The 19171-nt window shown below is 39.0% G+C and overlaps 1 protein-coding gene across 3 annotated transcripts in view; it reads left to right on the plus strand.

Moving 5' to 3' along the window:
* NSMCE2 (NSE2 (MMS21) homolog, SMC5-SMC6 complex SUMO ligase) overlaps positions 1 to 19171 on the plus strand; it is a 270450-nt gene that overhangs the window by 13798 nt on the left and 237481 nt on the right. The gene's annotated exons all lie outside the window — the stretch shown is intronic.

A 19171-nucleotide genomic window follows, 5' to 3' on the forward strand; every position in this document is an offset into this window, starting at 1 on the left:
GCTCACTGCAAACTCCACCTCCTGGGTTCAAGCGATTCTCCTGCCTCAGCCTTCCAAGTAGCTGGGGTTACAGGCATGTGCCACCACGCCCAGCTAATTTTATATTTTTAGTAGAGATGGAGTTTCTGCATATTGGCCAGACTGGTCTCAAACTCCTGACCTCAGGTAATCTGCCTGCCTCGGCCTCCCAAAGTCCTGGGATTACAGGTGTGAGCCACCGCGCTGGCCTGTTGTCCTCTTTTAAATAGTGTTGGAGTTTGTTTGGTGGGCAGCTAAGTAATTATGGATTAGGCCAATCCTTTCCAGGCTTGTCGTTAAGCTTTGTTAGGGCAAGTCTAGTGTAGCCTTATGTTAGGGCTAATTTAGCCTTGTTACAAAGCATGGCCCTTCTGGAGTCTCTGTTGATTGCCCCGAGGGTTCATTGAGATAGCTCTACTCTGGCTGGATGGAATTTGAATGTCTCCCTCTCCTAGTTCCTACGTGACTGAACCTGGGAGTTGTTCACTTTATAGCTGTCAGTATTTGCTCCTCAGCATTTTAGGATTCATCATCAGACTTAAGGAGACCCCAGTGCAGATTCCTAGAGCTCTTTATCTGCATAGCTCCCTCCCAGTGCTGTCTCTTGCAAACTCTGCTGGCTGCCTCAGCCTCCCTGAACTGCAGTCACTGTCTCCTCAATCCTTCAATACTGCTGTGCTAGGCCGGGCGCGGTGGCTACCTGTAATCCCAGCACTTTTGGAGGCCGAAGCAGGAGGATCACCTGAGGTCAGGAGTTCAAGGCCAACATGGCGAAACCCTGTCTCTACTAAAAATACAAAAATTAGCCAGGCATGGTGGAGGATACCAGTAGTCGCAGCTACTGGGGAGGCTGAGGCAGGAGAATCGCTCGAACCTGGGAGAAGGGGATTGCAGTGAGCCGAGATTGTGCCACTGCACTCCAGTCTGGGGAACAGAGTGAGACTCCATCTCAAAAACTCCCGTGGATTCCTCCTCCCTTGTGCAGGGAGGAGGCCTTTGCAAGACTTTTCCCAGTTTTCCCTTATTGCAGTAATTACAGTCCTGTTCTGCCTTTGTCCCACTGTCCCACAGCTATTGTTTCATATATTTTGTTTAGTTTTTCAGTCATTAATGGCAAGTGGACCAGCTCCATACAGTTACTCATTTAAGGCTAACAGCAGGTGTCATAATCTTTTTAGTGGGTGGCCTCCAAATGTTTTAACCCTGCCTAGTCTATTTTTGAGTATATTTTTGGTGATCATAGATAATTTGGCTTTGATAGATCGGCCTGTATAAAAGTCATAGTAAAGTCTTAAACCATAAGAGAGAAGACTGGAACATAACCCTCTTGGGAGACCGTATCAGTTTTTTTCAGGATTCTCGTTGAAGACTCTCGAGAGTTTTAGCTACAGAGTTCTTTTTTTTTCTCTCGGTTTTGTTTTGTTTTAAATAAGTATATTTTGTTGTAAAATACAACATACTTTGTGCAATTTAAAAAGAAATATAAACATCATTTTTTGAAAGGTTCATGCTCTGAAGCAGAAGTTGGCACAAAGTTTTTCTATAAAGGGCCAGATAATAAATATTTTCAGCTCTGTGGGCCATGTGGTTTCTGTCACAACCCCGCTGTTGAAGTGCAAAACCCACCACAGACAGTATGTAAATGAATGGGCCTGACTGTGGTCTTATAAAACTTTATTTACAATGCAAAACCCACCACAGACAGTATGTAAATGAATGGGCCTGACTGTGGTCTTATAAAACTTTATTTACAAAAATGGGCAGTGGGCCGGATTTGGCTCACAGGCCTTAGTTTGTCAACCCCTGCTTTAGTGCCACAGGTTATCATTAAGTAATATTTAAAAGAAAGAGGTATTTATTTTTAAATATTTGGATTAATTTTACAGCAATAATTTTACGGCAAATACTTGGTTTTGCATTTACCAAAAAAAGTTAATTTAAGAAAAATTTTGATCAAGTTATATGGGAAAAAAGTGAACTAAACAAGTTAGATAACAGAGTCAGCAGGAGCCTGGAATACTTATGAACTCAATACATATATGAATACAAACACACACACACACACACACACACACACACACACACACACACACAGACATTTTAACTAATACCAGGAGTCAGAATAACAAAGTAGTCAACATAAACTTACCCAATGACTATTATGCGTATAATTCAGCTCTAGGTTTTAAAGAGGACATAAACAAGTATTAAGTAGTTCCTCCCTTCATAGAGTTTGCCATCTTAGTGGGAAGACAAACACATTAAAATACCAGAACGATGAAAAAACACAAAAGATGTTATAAAACTGCAAATAACTAATATCACCACAGATCTCACCAGAAAAGTCATACACTCTCAAAGTTATAATGGTGAACACAAATTTTTCAAAGTTCTAATTGTTTCTTTAAAACTTTCATTTTAGGCCGGGTGTGGTGGCTCACGCCTGTAGTCCCAGCACTTTGGGAGGCCGAGGCAGGTGGATCACGAGGTCAGGAGTTTGAGACCAGCCTGACTAACATGGGTGAAACCCCATCTCTACTAAAAATACAAAAATTAGCCAGGCGTGGTGGCACGCACCTGTAATCCCAGCCACTCAGGAGGCTGAGGCAGGAGAATAGCTTGAACCCAGGAGGCGGATGTTGCAGTGAGCAGAGATCACGCCACTGCACTCCAGCCTGGGCGACAGAGCAAGACTCCGTCTCAAAAACAAAACGAAACAAAACAAAACAAAAACAAACAACTTTCATTTTGGCCGGGTGCTATGGCTCACACTTGTAATCCTAGCACTTCAAGAAGCCGAGGCAGGTGGATCACCTGAGTTCAGGAGTTGGAGACCAACCTGGCCAACATGGAGAACATCTGTCTCTACTGAAAATACAAAAATTACCTAAAAATACAAAAATTACCTGGGCGTGGTGGCCTGCGCCTATAATCCCAGCTACTTGGGAGGCTGAGGCAGGAGAATCGCTTGAACCCTGGGGGCGAAGGTTGCAGTGAGCCGAGATCGCGCCACTGCACTCCAGCCTGGGTGAAAGAGTGAAATTCTGTCTTAAAAAAAAAAAAACTTTCATTTTATCATTAGCAACAAATGCTGTTAGTTGTTGTCTTTGAAATTACAGGTGCACAGGCTCACTTTCTTCATTTTTGAGAAAATGTCTTTCAGGTACCCAAACCTGAATAACCATAGTTGTCTGTGAATTGTTCTATATTGTACTGTTTTATCAAGGACTTTTTTTTTTTTTTTTTTTTTTTTAAGATGGAGTCTTGTTCTGTCCCAGGCTGTGGTACAGTGGCGCAATCTTGGCTCACTGCAACCTCCACCTCCCGGGTTCAAGCTATTCTTCTGTCTCAGCCTCCTGAGTAGCTGGGATTACAGGCACGCGCCACCATTCCCGGCTAATTTTTGTATTTTCAGTAGGGACGGGGTTTCACCATGTTGGCCAGGCTGATCTCGAACTCCTGACCTCGTGATCCACCCGCCTCGGCCTCCCAAAGTGCTGGGATTACAGGCGTGAGCCACTGCGCCCGGCCTCTGAAGGACATTCTTAAATGAAACTAGCATTTGTTTTACTATGAGTGCTTGGTAGAGAGGAATACAATGATCTATTAGAGACAGCAGTTTGGTGCCACTGCTCTGATTTTTGCTAAGGCACCAGTAGTTTTTTCCACAATTGCTTTTGCACCATCAGTACAAATGTCCAACACAGTTAAAAAAGAAAAAGAAAAACAAACCCAGACAAATAGCATCTTAAAATTATGATGTAAATTGGCTAGGCATGGTGGCTCACACCCGTAATCTCAGCACTTTGGGAGGCTGATGTGAGCAGATTGCTTCAGCTCAGGAGTTTGATAACAGCCTGGAGCCACATGGCAAACCCTGTCTCTACAAAACACACAAAAATTAGCCAGGCATGGTGGTGCATACCTGTAGTCCCAGCTACTCAGAAGGCTGAGATGGGAGGACAGCTTAAGCCCAGGCGGCAGAGGTTGCTGTGAGCTGAGATCACACCACTGCACTCCAGCCTGGGCAACAGGGCCAGAGCCTGTCTCAAAAAAAAAAAAAAAAAAAAAAAAGATGAAAATAGTTTCAACCCACAGGCGCCCTGAAAGGGCTCAGAAGACCACACTGAGAACAAACTGAGTTTAATTGCTTATAAATAGGAGGTAGATGACATGAGAAATCCTCTGTAGAGAGAAAGCCAAGGGCAATCACTCCCACTGAGGTAATTCAGCAAGAGCTTGTTAGGGGAGCAGTGTTAATGTGATACCAGACTGAGGTGCTGTCCAAGGACCCGGAGAGTAGGAAAACACCAGGTTTAGTTTAAGGAAATTGGAGGGTAGCTCAGCCTATAACAGTAGACGAAAGACTTGTAGAAGGCAGCCAGTACTAAGGCAGCCAGCATCAGCACTTAAGTGCATGCTTGCTGTTGGATCCAGTCCTAACTCTGTCATAAGTTCTGTAACTTTGAGTAAGGTACCTAACTTCTTTCAGCTTCTGATTTCTTATCTGTGAAACAGAATTAAAATGCCTGCTTCGTAAGATTGTTGGGACTAAATGAGATAATACATGCTAAGTGCTCTTAGCCACAGTGTTAATTCAATAGCTATCATACATGACAGTTAGCAATTAGTAAAGTTTGAGGGTCAGAACTTAGAAGAAAGGCCTGTGATCTGAAGAGGGTAAGAAAGATGGATGAGTTTGGAAGTCTGTTTAAGACTGAGTCCAGCTAAGTCACTAATTCTTCAGACATGTTAGCCAAAACTACAAAGATAAATAAAGGTTTCTTCCTTTGAGTTGTTTACAGTCTAGGTAGGAAATAAGACATATAGTTGTTATTCAATCATTAAGTGAACATTGATTGCCTATAATGTGACGCTTTGCCAAGGAGTTTGAACCTTACCATTGGAAGGTTTCAAGTAGAGGAAAAATATGGTAAGATCCAGTTTTAGAAAGATAAATACCCATGGCAGTACTGAGGAAGGAGAGACTTCAGGTGGCCAAAGAGGAGATTATGTTAGTAGCTCAAGTGAAAAAGAAAGTACCTTTGAGTAAGGTATTGTAACTAAGGTAAAAAGGATTTGATTTGTGTGCTTTGTATCTTATACCCTCGTAATACAGGCATAATAGTGTAATAGATGATTGCCTGGGTTCTTATCCCAGTGCCCTCACTTATCTTTGTGACCTTGGGCAAATTCCCTACCCTCCATTTGCCTCAGGTTTCCTATCTATAAAAGGCATTATTGTGGGGATTAGTGAGATAATATTTTACAAATTACTTAGAATAGCACTAAGTGCTCAGTAATTGTTAGCTGTTGCTAGTAATTTGGTGTGCATTTGAGTTTGAGTTGACTGGTGGGTGTGTTGGACAACAGCAAATGGATTGGGAGAAATTAAAGTGCAGAAGAGCAAGTGGGGAATTTCATGGATTGTCTCAGAACAGAAATACTCTATTTTCCTTAGTTTTATGAGATTGTTGACTTTTTGGGTTGCCTGATTTCATCTCAGATGAGAGTGAACTTTGATAAACAAAATGATAGTGATCATATAGGTATCATTTTCTCACTTTGCCCTGAAATTTTCCTGTTGTTGTATTATTAAGTTATTGGTAAGGGAGATTCTTGCTCCCAAGAACTTGGGTGGTGATGTGTTTTATTTTGTTTCTTATTGGTTGCAGATTCCTAATTCCTATACCAGGTGTTTGTCCCTGTTCAATTTTCAAGCTTATTTGAAATGATTTGCCTGGGTTATGTTAGAATATATGGTGTCTTGGCAATTAGACTCACCACTAGCATGTTTATTCATTTTTCTCTAAATTTCTTGATATTCTAGTATTACCTTCTTTATTTGACCTAACTGAGAAATAAAAGTTGTTACATTAGGAGATTGTTTTTCAGATTACCGAAGCTTACTTTTTTCAGGTTTTTGAGTTTATTATGTACTTTTCTGCTATTTTACACAGACTATACTGACTTAATTAACTGGAATTATTTTAAATCATTTTTAAGCAGTTTTAGTAAGCTCTTTAGGTTTGGTTAAGCAAATTTGAGGAATCTCCCTTCTCTAAAATGGTAATATACCTCAAAGATGTAAATTACATCTTTGTAGTTTTCAAAGATGTGTTGTCTCTTCTCATGCCTCTCTGCCAGGGCAAGTCTGTGAATGGGCTTCAGAGGTTTGGTTAATGCTCTGCACTTCTACAAAAATGTATGTGCATGAGGATTAAAAGTTTTACCAGATTCTTGATAAATATTTGATAGCAATGTTTAGAAGTAAAGGATTAAAGTTTATATATTGCTTTTCTTTCTGTGATTTTGGAGCTATAGGGCAGAAAGATTACAGTTACTATGGTCAGGCAGTTAATTGGATATTTGTTGAGCTGTGCTAAAGTATGGTGATGATGATGAATTTGTTACATACTTAACTGGTGCTCTTTTAACATGTGCTATCTCATTTGATCCTAACAGTAATCCTGTGAAGTAGCGACTGTTGCTGGCCCCACTTTACACATGAGAAAAATTGAGGCTTAGTGAAGTTACATGCGTTTTTTAAGGTCACAAAGTTAGGAAGTGTTTGAGTAGGGATTTGATTATAAGCAGTCTGACTTCATAGTTTCTGCCCTTCACCATTATGCTTCAAAAAATATATATTGTGCCAGTGTCATGGCCTATTCAGTCAAATAACATTTAGCGATGTTTTGCTTAGATAATTTTGATTTTTTTTTTTTTGAGGATAATATTATCTTTTTTTTTTTTTTTTTTAGTACCCAAACGAGGTTGCATGCTTTTTCTGAAACATCCTGTCATGGAGGTCATGTACAGTCATGGGGGGAAGGAGCTGGGACCTTTCAGGGCCTTTGTACTGACCCTAGACTGTCTACTTTCAGTTCTTGTGATGGCTGGAAAAGAAACCCGTGTTTGACGAAGCAACAGCTGTCATGTTTGCTCTTCTCGCAGCTGTTTACAGTCCTGACTTGTGGAAGTGATACATCAAATTGATTGAATGATAGTCTGTTCTTTCGTGTATCCACAACTTGTGTTCTGGCTAAGAATCATCACCTTTTTAGATCTAGTTCCTTTTTGTCTTGCCTTAGTCCCCACCCAGCCAAAAAACAGTTTTCACTGTGGGGCAGTTACTTCAGAGTTCATGATGAGTAAAAAACAACCAGCAAAGTGAAAAATTACATGGTCAGGGACATTTACTGCCCTCATGAATAACTGACCTCTAACATTTGCAAATGTTAAGCATTTCCTTGGGAGAATAGTTTTAAATCCAGGTGCTTTGGGGGTAAGATTCTAATTTTGCTCCTGAATAAGACATTCTTAAATCTAGAAATTTGGTAAGTATGGGTGAAAAGGAAAAAAACTCCCAGAAACTTGTGATCCATAACCCTATCACCCATCACCTTATTTTATGAAAAAGGGATAAGCATTTTGCTTAAACCTTTTATGTTCAAAATGTTTTGAGGCTAGTTGCAGTGGCTCACGCCTGTAATCTCAGCACTTTAGGAGGCCGAGGTGGGCGGATCACTTGAGGTCAGGAGTTCGAGATCAGCCTGGCCAACATGATGAAACCCGTCTCTACCAAAAATACAAAAATTAGCTGGACATGGTGGTGTGTGCCTGTAATCCCAGCTACTTGGGAGGCTAAAGCACAAGAATTGCTTGAACTCGGGAGGCAGAAGTTGCAGCGAGCCAAGGTCATGCCACTGCACTGCAACCTAGGCAACAGAGCAAGACTCTGTCTCAAAGAAAAAAAGGTGCTTTGAAAATTACTTGATAATTTGATATGCCAGTACAACTGACCTGACATTTTCAGGGCTTGATTTTTCAGGAAGACTTATATTCTGGATTTTTCACTGTGTTGTATTTCTCCATTAGAGCACTGCTTTTTGTTATTAGGAGTCTGGTTAAGTCGGGGAGGTTTCTTTTTGACCTGTTCCTGTCTTTTATTTCATAATTATCGAATAGAAGCAGTAACTAGAAGTAGGTGGTTTCTAATGGTGAGTGGTGGCCACAATGATAATAAAAATAACAATAACCGTAAGAAGCCAATGTTTGTATTCTTACACAGCTTTTATAACTGGAGCCAATTATACAAGCAAAATAGCATTATAACTTAAATAAGTGAAGATTATTAAACATATATACTTAATTATGCTCTATGTAGTACTAAAAGTAAAAAGCAGTGCCTACACCAGGATATAGAGAAAAGGGAAGCCCTTATGTGTTGTTGGTGGGAATGTAAATCAGTACAGTCATTATGGAAAACAGTATGGAGGTTCCTTTAAAAATTAAAAATAGAACTACCATATGATCTGGCAATCCCAGTAATGGGTATATATCCAAAGGATGTATGTCAAAGAGATATCTGCCTTCTCATATTCACTGCAACATTATTCACAGTAGCCAAGATACAGAAGCAAAACTGAGTGTCTATCAATGGATGAATGCATAAAGCAAACTGTGTTGTATATACATAACGGAATATTATTCGGCCTTAAAAAAGAATGCAGTACTGTCATTTGCAACAACATGTGTGAATCTGGAAGAGGTTATGCTAAGCAAAATAAGCAAACCACAGAAAGATAAATAGTGCATGATCTCACTTGTATGTGGAATCTAAAAAGTTGAACTCATAGAAGCAGATAGTAGAATGATGGTTACCAAGGGATTGGGGATGGGGAGGGTGGGAGGACTGGGGAAATGTTGGTCAAAGGATACAAAATTACCATTAGGAGGAAAGAGTTCAAGAGATCTATTGTACAATATGGTGACTATAGTTAATAACTATTATATACTTGAAAATTGCTAAGAGAGTAGATTTTAAGTGTTTTCACTACCAATAACTGATTTAAATATGTGAGGTATTGTTAACTAGCTTGATTTAGCCATTCCACAATGTTTACGTATTTCAAAACAAAATGTATACCATAAATATATCTAATTTTTGTCAATTAAAAATGAATTTAAGAGTGAATATTTATATATTAACAAAAAATAAGGGGGATGAGTCAGTCCCTACAGAATATGAAAAATCCAACTTTCGAAAACTCAGTTCCTTTTTGCTGATATCTTCATGTATCCTAGGACTGTGTTTATTGATTCATTTTAGTGGTACCATTGTAGACTTTATAGTTAAGCAAAGAACTGTTGTGGTGGCTCACACCTGTAATCCCAGTGCTTTGGGAGGCCAAGGCAGGAGGAGGCCTTGAGGCCAGAAGTTTGAGACCACTCTGCACAACATAGTGAGACCTTGTCTCTACAGACATTTTTAAAATGAGTCAGGTGTGGTGGCGTGCACCTATAGTCCTAGCTACTCCAGAAGTGGAGGCAGGAGGAGCCCAGGAGTTCAAGGCTGCAGCAAGATATGATTATACTACTACATTTGAGCTTGGGCAACAGAGCAAGACCCCGTCTCTAAAAAATAAATAAATAAAAATATATAGTTAAATGGATAAAAAGAACAACTTATGAGAAATGCCTTTCTGGAGGAGGAGATTAAAGTATACTAATAAAAAGAATCACAAGGAAAATTTTCACAATGATGTGAATTAGAACCTGAACACAATAAAGTGTAAACCAACCTTTCGATACCAGTTTAGGTGTGCAGCAAGATTTACCAGAATGAAATTCGTAGTTATTTTCCCCATCATCCTCTCCTTTCTCATCAGCAGTATCCACCATGTTCATATTGATTGTCTGTTAATATCATCTTGATTCTGAAAGGGACCTTAGTGGTTAGGTAATCTCTCATAACCACTTTTGCCCATTGGTTATTCAGGGAATGGGAACTTTTCAGAATGATTGAGGTTTAGCAGATTCTAGGATTAGGTAGAGGGTAGAGGAGTAGTGTGACAACTACTCCTATGAATTTGATAGGATTCTCCTCCCTTTGGTTGTGAACCAAAAGAAGTAAATTCCCAATTATTAAGATTAGTTAGATTTAGACTTGTTTTTAGATTGTATGCTCGAGAAGTTACCTATAAGCACATGATCTTCTGAAAATCTGAACATCAATATTTTGCCTGGTATGTCTAGGCCCTTGAAATTTACAATTGCAGCATGTCCTTCATCCCACTTCTTTCAGAATCTCTTACTCGCTTCTCTGCTTTATTTTTCTCTCGACTATTTAATACCACTACCTCACTTTCTAACATACTGTATAATTGCTTTCTTAATGTTATTTATTGTCTGTCTCTGCCCTGAATGTACCCTCTGTGATAGCAGGGGTTTTTGTCAGATGCCCCTACCCGCTGCTATTGCCTATAAGTACATGATATACAGTAAGCACTCAGTAAATGAATGAATATGTTTAAAACCTAACAGGAAAATTACTATAAAAATTTCCTCTGATTGTCTAGCTCATTTATCCATACATACCCACACACATTTTCATGGATTATACACTCCATCCATGCCTATACCCCATCCATATCCATGTACACATACATATGTATATATGTATATATAACAGTGGGTGATTTTACCCTCCCGGGTCCTTCGGCAGTGTCTGGAGACATTTCTGGCTGTCACAACTCGGGGGTGTGGGGAGTGTGTGTGCCCTGACCTCTAGGTATTCAGATGCTGCTAAACAGCCTTCAACGAATAGGACAGCCCTTGCACAGCAAAGAACTGGACAGCCTAAGCTGTCATTAGTGCTGAGGCTGAGAAGCTCTAATACACACACTAATGTATGCATACATACATACATATACACATACATTGTCACTGGTTAAAAAAATCTACTTAGAGAATTTTTGAAATTTGTAGTCGAAAGCATAGGCAATACTAAGGGTTCTTTAGGTCAATAATACTTGTACCTTTATTGTTCTTTTTGCTGGTAGTTAAGGATTTTCCTTATTTTCAGAGTTGATAGCATTCCTCGTGTTTCCCTTATATTTTATGTTTCTTTATGTGTCGTATTTCCCTCGCTGGACTGTATGTCCTTGAGATTAGGATTCCCGTATAGCCATCCTCATGCCCCAACTCTCAGAGCTTGGCAGTGGACTTCGTATGGTTTAGGTTCTCTTTAAATGCTTATTGAGTGAACCAGTCAGTCAACCAACTAACTAAGAAATTTGGGTGTTGGATTGTAGAAGCCACGATAGGAATATTGACTCCACCCATGGAAATGGGCAAATGTCACAGATTAGACCCACCCCAACAACGGGATTGCTGGTTGTAAATCAGTTACCAGCACACCCCTGGGCATATCTGACATTGGAGCAAATTTGCATTGGGTAGACAGGTTTGGAAAAGGGCTCTAAAGGTAACAAAGCCTATATACTGGAGGGACTTCAGAGTCACCCTTTGTCTCCACCAGTGAGATTCCATGTACATTGATTTATGTCTTGGAAATATGTGAAAGATGTTTCTATTAAATCTTTCAGGCTGGGTTCAGTGGCTCATGCCTGTAATCCCAGCACTTTGGGAGGCCGAGTCACACAGATCACCTGAGGTCAGGAGTTCAAGACCACCCTGGCCAACACAGTGAAGCCCCATCTCTACTAAAAATACAAAAATTAGCCAGGCGTGGTGGCAGGTGCCTGTAATCCCAGCTACTTGGGAGGCTGAGGCATAGAATCACTGGAACCAGGGAGGTGGAGGTTGCAGTGAGCCAAGATTGCCCCACTGCACTCCTGCCTGGGTGACAGAGCAACACTCTGTCTCAATAAATAAATAAATAAATAAATAAATAAATAAATCTATCTGTCTGTCTATCTATCTATTTTTCTTTCTTTCATGGCCGTTAGTATATTATTTAGTCTTGACCTGGGAGATGCTTGCTGATGCAACTGTTTACAAAAATGTTGAAGTAGGTGAAGAAAAGGGAGCTTTCATAGCCTGCAATAGGCAAATACGAAATAAAGGTGTATGTTGTGGAAATCACTGAAAGAGGTCAGTATCCTCATCCTCACTTCGCAGAAGGGGAAATTAGGCTCATTGAGTTGAAACAACTTGCCATAAGGCACACATCCAAGTTGGAAACTGGGAATTTACATTTGGACCCAGTTTGCCTGACTCCAGCCCCATGACCTACATTTACTTGTGGTCTCTTTCCTTTCTTTCCTCTTTCTGCTAACTATGGATGAATGGCAGTTAGTGATATATCAGACATCCAGTTCTTATTGCAAATATATGAGGCTTGTAATATTAATTCTATTTTACAAATGACAAAACTTAAAGCTCAGAAAGTTAATTTTTGGACCAAGGTCACAGCTAACAAATGGCAGAACATTTGAACTTGGCAAGGCAGTATGACACATAGACTCATACACTTCTCACCACAGATCCTTCAGTGCAATGACAATGACAACAAAGTTAATTTTTAAAAATGAGATCAAAGATTTTCTTTCTTATGTTAAAAAAAATTATTATTATTTCCATTTTACTTGACCCAGCTTTCTATGACTTATTTTTACTAACTTATTTCTGTGTACAGGGAAGGTTTGGAAGAAAGTCTTTTGTGAGAAACTCATCCTATTATGGGTAGTTGCTTTTATAATGTTAGAATTAGTTGCTCTGTGTGTGCGTGTATGTGCGCACGCATGGGAGTGTCTGTGTTTTGAAAGGACAAATTAAAAACTAATCAATAGAGCAAGTCTTTGAAATTCCTTAACCTACTTACGTCATTGACAGTAATGTCTGTGATGTTACCTGTCATGGAGGCTTGAGTTTGCAAGGCTAGCTTTCCAGAGGTGATTTATTTTCTTCTAAGTGATATGTTTGCAGTTTGAGCCACAGAGCAAAGCATAATGCTTAATTATCACTACATGGGCCAATGGCCATACCGAAGATATATCTCTTGATCCAGTTTTCTTACTTAAGCATATAACTTTTTTTTTTTTTTGCGGTGGAGCCTCTCTCTGTCAACCACTCTGGAGGGCAGTGGCACGATCTTGGCTCACTGCAACCTCCACCTCCTGGGTTCAAGCAGTTTTCTTGCCTAAGCCTCCCAAGTAGCTGGGACTATAGGCACTGTCCTCTAAGACCTAAATGGTAAAGAAAGAATGTAGCAGAGCTTCATCAGATTTGCTTTTTTCTTGATTATTTATAATATAGTTACACAAAGCAGATGTATACAGTGGACTTGCAGTGGTGTCTATTAGCATTAGGGTAGCTGCTGCATACTTTTTAAAATCACCAATATTCAGCCTCTTTGGCCTTTTTGGTTTTTTTTTTTTTGAGACAGGGTCTTGCTCTGTCACCCAGGCTGGAGTGCAGTGGCATGATCTCTGCTCACTGCAACCTCCGCCTCCCGGGTTCAAACAATTCTCACGCCTCAGCCTCCCAAAGTGCTGGAATTACAGGCATGAGCCACTGCTCCCGGCGTTCAGTCTCTTTGACTTTTTGTGTGCTTCCAAGTAAATTTTCCCCCTTCCTAAGATACCATAATTTGCCATGTCTCCATATCTCGATATCCTGATACCAGTTAATGCGTTTTCTTTGTTCCATGCGGCTTTTTGCATTTATGCCTTTTTTATTTTTATTTTTATTTTTTTTAAGAGATGGGGTCTTACTCTGTCACCCAAGCTCACAGTAGTCTCTACTGCCCTGGCTCAAATGATTCTCCCAACTCAGCCTCCCAGAGTAGCTGGGACCAGAGGCGTGCACCACCGTGCCCAGCTAATTTTTTTATTATTTGTAGCAACAAGGTGTTGCTATATTGTCCAGGCAGGTCACAAACTGGTCTTCCCTTTTAAATAGGACAAAGATCTCAGTGTGTTCATCTGATGTCTTCAGAGTCTGGGACTTATTTAATGCCTATTAGGTGTTGAATCCATATATAAATGTGTTAGTAACTGGCTTTCAAGACTGTGTTCTCTTAATACAAATATCTGGATCAAGAATGTAGAAAGTTACTTTCCAAAATGAGAAAATAAGCCCTTTTGTTAATTTTTGAACCTAATTTTTAAAGACTGCATTCAATTTTTGTGTATGGAATGTCTTAGCCAGAGGTTCTCAAACTTGGGGATGCATCAGCATCATTTTAGAGAGCTTGCTGGGCCAGGCGTGGAGAAGGCTCACAATTATAATCTTAGCACTTTAGGAGGCTGAGGTGGGCGGATTACCTGAGGTCAGGTGACCTCAGCCTGGCCAACATGCCCAAACCCCACCTCTACTAAAAATACAAGAATTAGCTGGGCATGGTGGCACACGCCTCTTGTCCCAGCTACTCGGGAGGCTGAGGTGGGAGGATCACTTGAACCCAGGAGGCAGAGGTTGCAGTGAGCTGAGACTGCGCCACTGCACTCCAGCCTGGGTAACAGAGCGAACCTGTCTTACAAACAAACACAGACACACACACACAGATTGCTGGACCCTGCCACTAGAGTTTTATTAGGTCTCAAATGAGTCTAAGAATGTGCATTTATGAGAAGTTCCCAGGGTCTGCAGGTACTCTTTGAGAACCCTTCTCTAGTCAGTATTTCCCATTTGGTAGGAAATACCACTAGGTGGCACCAGAACACTTCTTATGAAGTAGCTCTTGGCTTTTTGAACAGTGTGTATTGATTGCACAGTTTAGGATTATGTAAAAGATACAATCACTAAATTACTGGAATTTGGAGCCTGAATTACTTCATGTATATAAAAAGTAAAAATGTGTTGATTCTATTAAACCAGAGAGCTAAAGGACTACTAAGGTTACATTTTGAAATTAACTCTTCCAGGAATGAGGACTATACTTCTCACGTTTGCTGCTCTCATTTTCAGTTGTGTGGGTTAATCAGTTTCATTTACCAGTGATTGATGCAGATCCTTTCACAAAATAAAAATAAATATTTCATATGAATCAAAAGTATAAGTAGTATTTATTCTAAGTTAATGGATCTTGATTTTGTTTTCGATTTACACTTAAAAACCACTTTTAAAAGACTTATACATATTGTGTGCATAAATTTCTTGTAATTTTGTCCTTCTCCCAGTGGCCCAGTTTGGGACAGTTTTAGAATGTCAGAAAGGGTGAAATGTGCTTTCCTATTGGCTTCCTTAGTTAGAAAGTTGAGTAGTTTCCTTTTTAAGAGCTATTGAGAGGAAAATTTTGGCTGCTGTTCACCTCACCTCACCTCCTGTTACCGTGGAATCTCACTCCATAAATTTCCAATCATTCCAACACCTCCAGATTTTCTTTCTTCCATCGACTGTAACAACCTGAAAGTTGGCGTGATTTCTCCACATGATGGCGTGTGTGGAAATAATTACTTGCTGTGTTCCCCTGTTTGCTAAGCTCTCCCATTCACATTAGGATGTCACTTTGTGAAACAGTAAATGAGTCACTTTTTAGTTTTTAAAACAGTGTGTATAGTATCTGAATACCATCTGGGTTTTTCTAGAATCCTGAGAATTATTCTATTAATTCTGCTTTTTTATCTTTGGAGCTGAAGCTTGGTTTAGGTTTCAGTGACCTAACAGGGTTTGAAAATGGCCACCACAGAAAAAACTGAATTGGAGTTACTCAATCAGATTAAAAATTAGACTAGCACCTTATTATGTATCTTTGATCATTGGAAATAATTGAGACTAGTTTAATGCTAAGCAAAGATGACAGCTTATGGAAGAAGTAGATAGAACAGACTTTAGGATTATTTTTGAGACATCAGATTCCTTTTTAAAAGACCCAAAATTTGGTGTCTTCTAGTAAGCAGAAAGGAGCTTTTTATAGATTGGCAATTAACATAACTAAACCAACTTGATTATTCTAGTGAAGATTATTTTATTATCCAGACCTATTTTTTCTCCCTTTTCTTTCTGTACTTTATAAATGCAATTATTTGTTATATATAAATGTAAAGCATTATTTATATATAGCAGTACTGTCCAGTTAAACTATAGTGTTAGCCACATGTGTAATTTAAAATTTTCTGCTGTCCTTATTACAAAAAGTAAGAAGAAAGAGGAAAAATTACCTTTAGAAATTTTTATTTAAACAAATATGTCTAAAATATTTTAACATATAATCAGTATGAAAGTTACTAATATTATTTTGACTTTTTTGATACTAAAATTAGAATCTTACAGTATATGTCAATCTGGACTAGCCATATTTCATATATTTAGTAGCCACATGTGAAAAATGGGTACTGTATTAGATAACAGCACATATGTAAGTTATTTCATTTGTCGGTGACTGTGTCATAGAAGGGTAAGAAATCGTAAGGGTATTTAAATCAACTCATTATGTAGCATTTTAGAAGTTTTGGAGAGTATTCAAATCAAACCAGTTGGTAAAAATGAGTTATTATCTGTTGATTTTCTTTTTTATCTGTCACTTTTCTACCCTAGATGTGATTGGTATTTTAATGCATAAAATACCAATTTTAAAAATAGTTTAGTCAGCCTAAAATGACTGACTTCTGAGGATCCTGCTAATATTTGCTTCTGTTTGAAATGTCATGATAATTTGAATCCACATCTACAATACTTTCATATTTTGTGGCTGATGTGGTAAATTAGTTTCTTATGGTATTGGGCAAGCCAGAAGTTAAGCCTGTTAACTTCAGCAGCCAGAATACTGTACTCTAGTTGCTATAAACAATTAGGCCTGTCAGCAATTGACCTTGGAAATGCTAATTTGCTTGTCCCTGGGTGCTGCCTCAGGCACTGGCTTTCTCTCTGTGGGTGGGAGTTATGAACCTAGTTTGGAGGAGAACTTGAGGCATTTGGGGCAAGCTCCAAACAGATGTGCTTCTTGCTTCATTTTTGCATGTGACCAAGTCGCAAGAGGCGCATTCCTTGCATGAATTTCTCTGAAGGCCTTGTAGAATCAGACATGTATGCCCAGACTACAGTTGAGGGGAAGCTTTATTACCTTTGAATTTACCCTTCCCTCTTCATTCTGCTGCACATCTGCCATAAAGAAGGTTGATTTAAAAATGCTACACAGTGATTTTCATCACTATTTCATTGTATTTCTTAAACTTATTGAAAAAGGACTTGGAAGGCATCTTTTATTAACTCTTTTGATTTTGTGTTTATTATTACTATTATAGTAGAGCCAGGAGAAAGTAGCCTGAATAAGTGAGGAGAAAGAGATGTTAGTTGGAAAAGCTGTAGATACATGGTGAGAGGTTATAGGTAGTGTGCTCAGTAGATGAAGGAGGGAAAGAGAGAATATTTATAAAAGTCAGAGTTACTGTCTTTTTAAACTGGTGGTGGCAGCAGTGGCAGTTTTTATTCCAAGACAAAGATTTGTGCTTCCTCTTCTTTTGGGCAGGTAATTTTGTCCCTTTATTGTACAATACTGATCCAAACATTTATTTGAGGTTGGTTGATTGCCACTGTTCTTCGGTAATTGTTAGCATTTTATGTTGATCAGTCACCAATTATTATTGGCTCATGTCCTCAACAGGCTAATAATTTCATTAGCAGATGAGGCAAATAGGTATACTTGCAAAGAGCAGGAGAACTACATGGTAGTAAGTGATGTATGCCAAATGAGGAGACTGTGAGTCTGTATGTCTCAATCAAGAATCTGTGAATGAGTTTTGACATGTTATGACCTAGCAGCCTGATTCCGTATCCCATAGGCATACATCTTTTGTAGACTCTACTTAATAGGCAACTTAATAGTAGCCAACTCATGATGCTTTTTGTGTACCTGACATGTTATAAATGCCTTATGTGTATTTATTCATTTAATCCTTACGAAAATACTGTCAGGTAGGTATCATTACCATTATATATATGAGTAAACTGAGCCTTGAGGTTGACCAAGGACTAGATACTGTGTCTCTGAAGGAGTGGTTTTTGTTTTTTAACCACAATAATGGATTTCAGATTGGAAATATACATTTGAATTATTTACTTCTTGTATATTCTCACCCATCATCCTTTGTAACCCTAACCCCTTCCCAATTGCAGTAAGCTCTGAAGTAAGTTCTCTTACTTACTCATTATTGACCTAGGCCTGTGCTCGGTGTAGATAGCTCTTTTGCAGAGCTCTGACACCATTATGCCTGAAGATGAGTTCTTCATTAAAACCATTTATAGAGTCCATTCTATGCTAACTCTAATGATTGACTTAGAAGGTTCTCCAGCTGAGCAAAAAAAAAAAAAAAAAAAAAAAGCTGCCCCTTATCTGAAATGTACTATGCTAGAAATACAAAGATATGAAGATACTTCAACAAATCTGTAGATCCTCACTAGGACTATAAGTCTTGATTACCATGAGTTGACTTCTTAGATCATCCTTGTTTGATTGTTTCTCTAGCCATAACCAAAGCATCTGGCATTTGCTTCCTGAAAAATGGTAGTTATTACCTTCTACAACTATTTTAAACCCTTGAGCATAACTTACAGAAGGTACCTGATGTCACTGGCTACATCCCCTTATACTCTATATACTCCAGTCATGGAGCCTGGGTGTAAGTGCCATCAACATATACTCTTTCAGCCTCTTGCCTCTGCTCACATGACTTCCTCTCCCTAGAATGCCCTTTCTCTGTTGAGTGCTTTGGGGGCACCAATTCATCTTTCAAGGATAAGCTTAAGTATCATCTTTTTTCTGCAGACATTCCTCTCCCACCCAAACCAAATTGATCTCTTCTTGGGTTCCTCTGTGTTTGTTGTACATTCATCCATCTAAACAATAGAGCACTTCTTTGCACTCATATTTCAACTATATACTATATACTATCTATATTTCAACCTTATACCTTAGTATAAGGTATTCTCACCACTAGATACAGCGGTTTGAAAAGACCAGTTAATAATATCCTGTTTCCCAGCCAAGTTGGGGCCTTGTGTTCCAGTCTCTGTTGCACTACTCAACTCTGCCATTTTCACTCAAAAGCAGCCATAAACAATATATAAACAAATGGTTGTGATTTGACCAGTAGTGGGCTGCACTTTACTTGTCCCTGGTCTAGAGAAGAGTCATTCTTTGATAGTTTTGTCTCATGTCTTTAAAAGCTAAGAATGGGTTAAAATTTCATAAAATCAAAATATAAAGTGATACCTGAAAAGGGATTATAGGGAAGATAGCAGAAATGGTTCTTGCAAATATTTTTTTTTCTGGCCAACTCATTAAATGACTGGTAGGAAATAATTTTTACAAAGACTACAGTATAAGCCTTGACAACTTCTATATCATGGGTTACTGAAAAATCTTACCTATAAAGTTGTCCTGGGCTCAGGTGTGTTTATAATAAAG

Source organism: Papio anubis, chromosome 8 (genome assembly GCF_008728515.1).
Source record: "Papio anubis isolate 15944 chromosome 8, Panubis1.0, whole genome shotgun sequence".
Taxonomy (NCBI): Eukaryota; Metazoa; Chordata; class Mammalia; order Primates; family Cercopithecidae; genus Papio; species Papio anubis.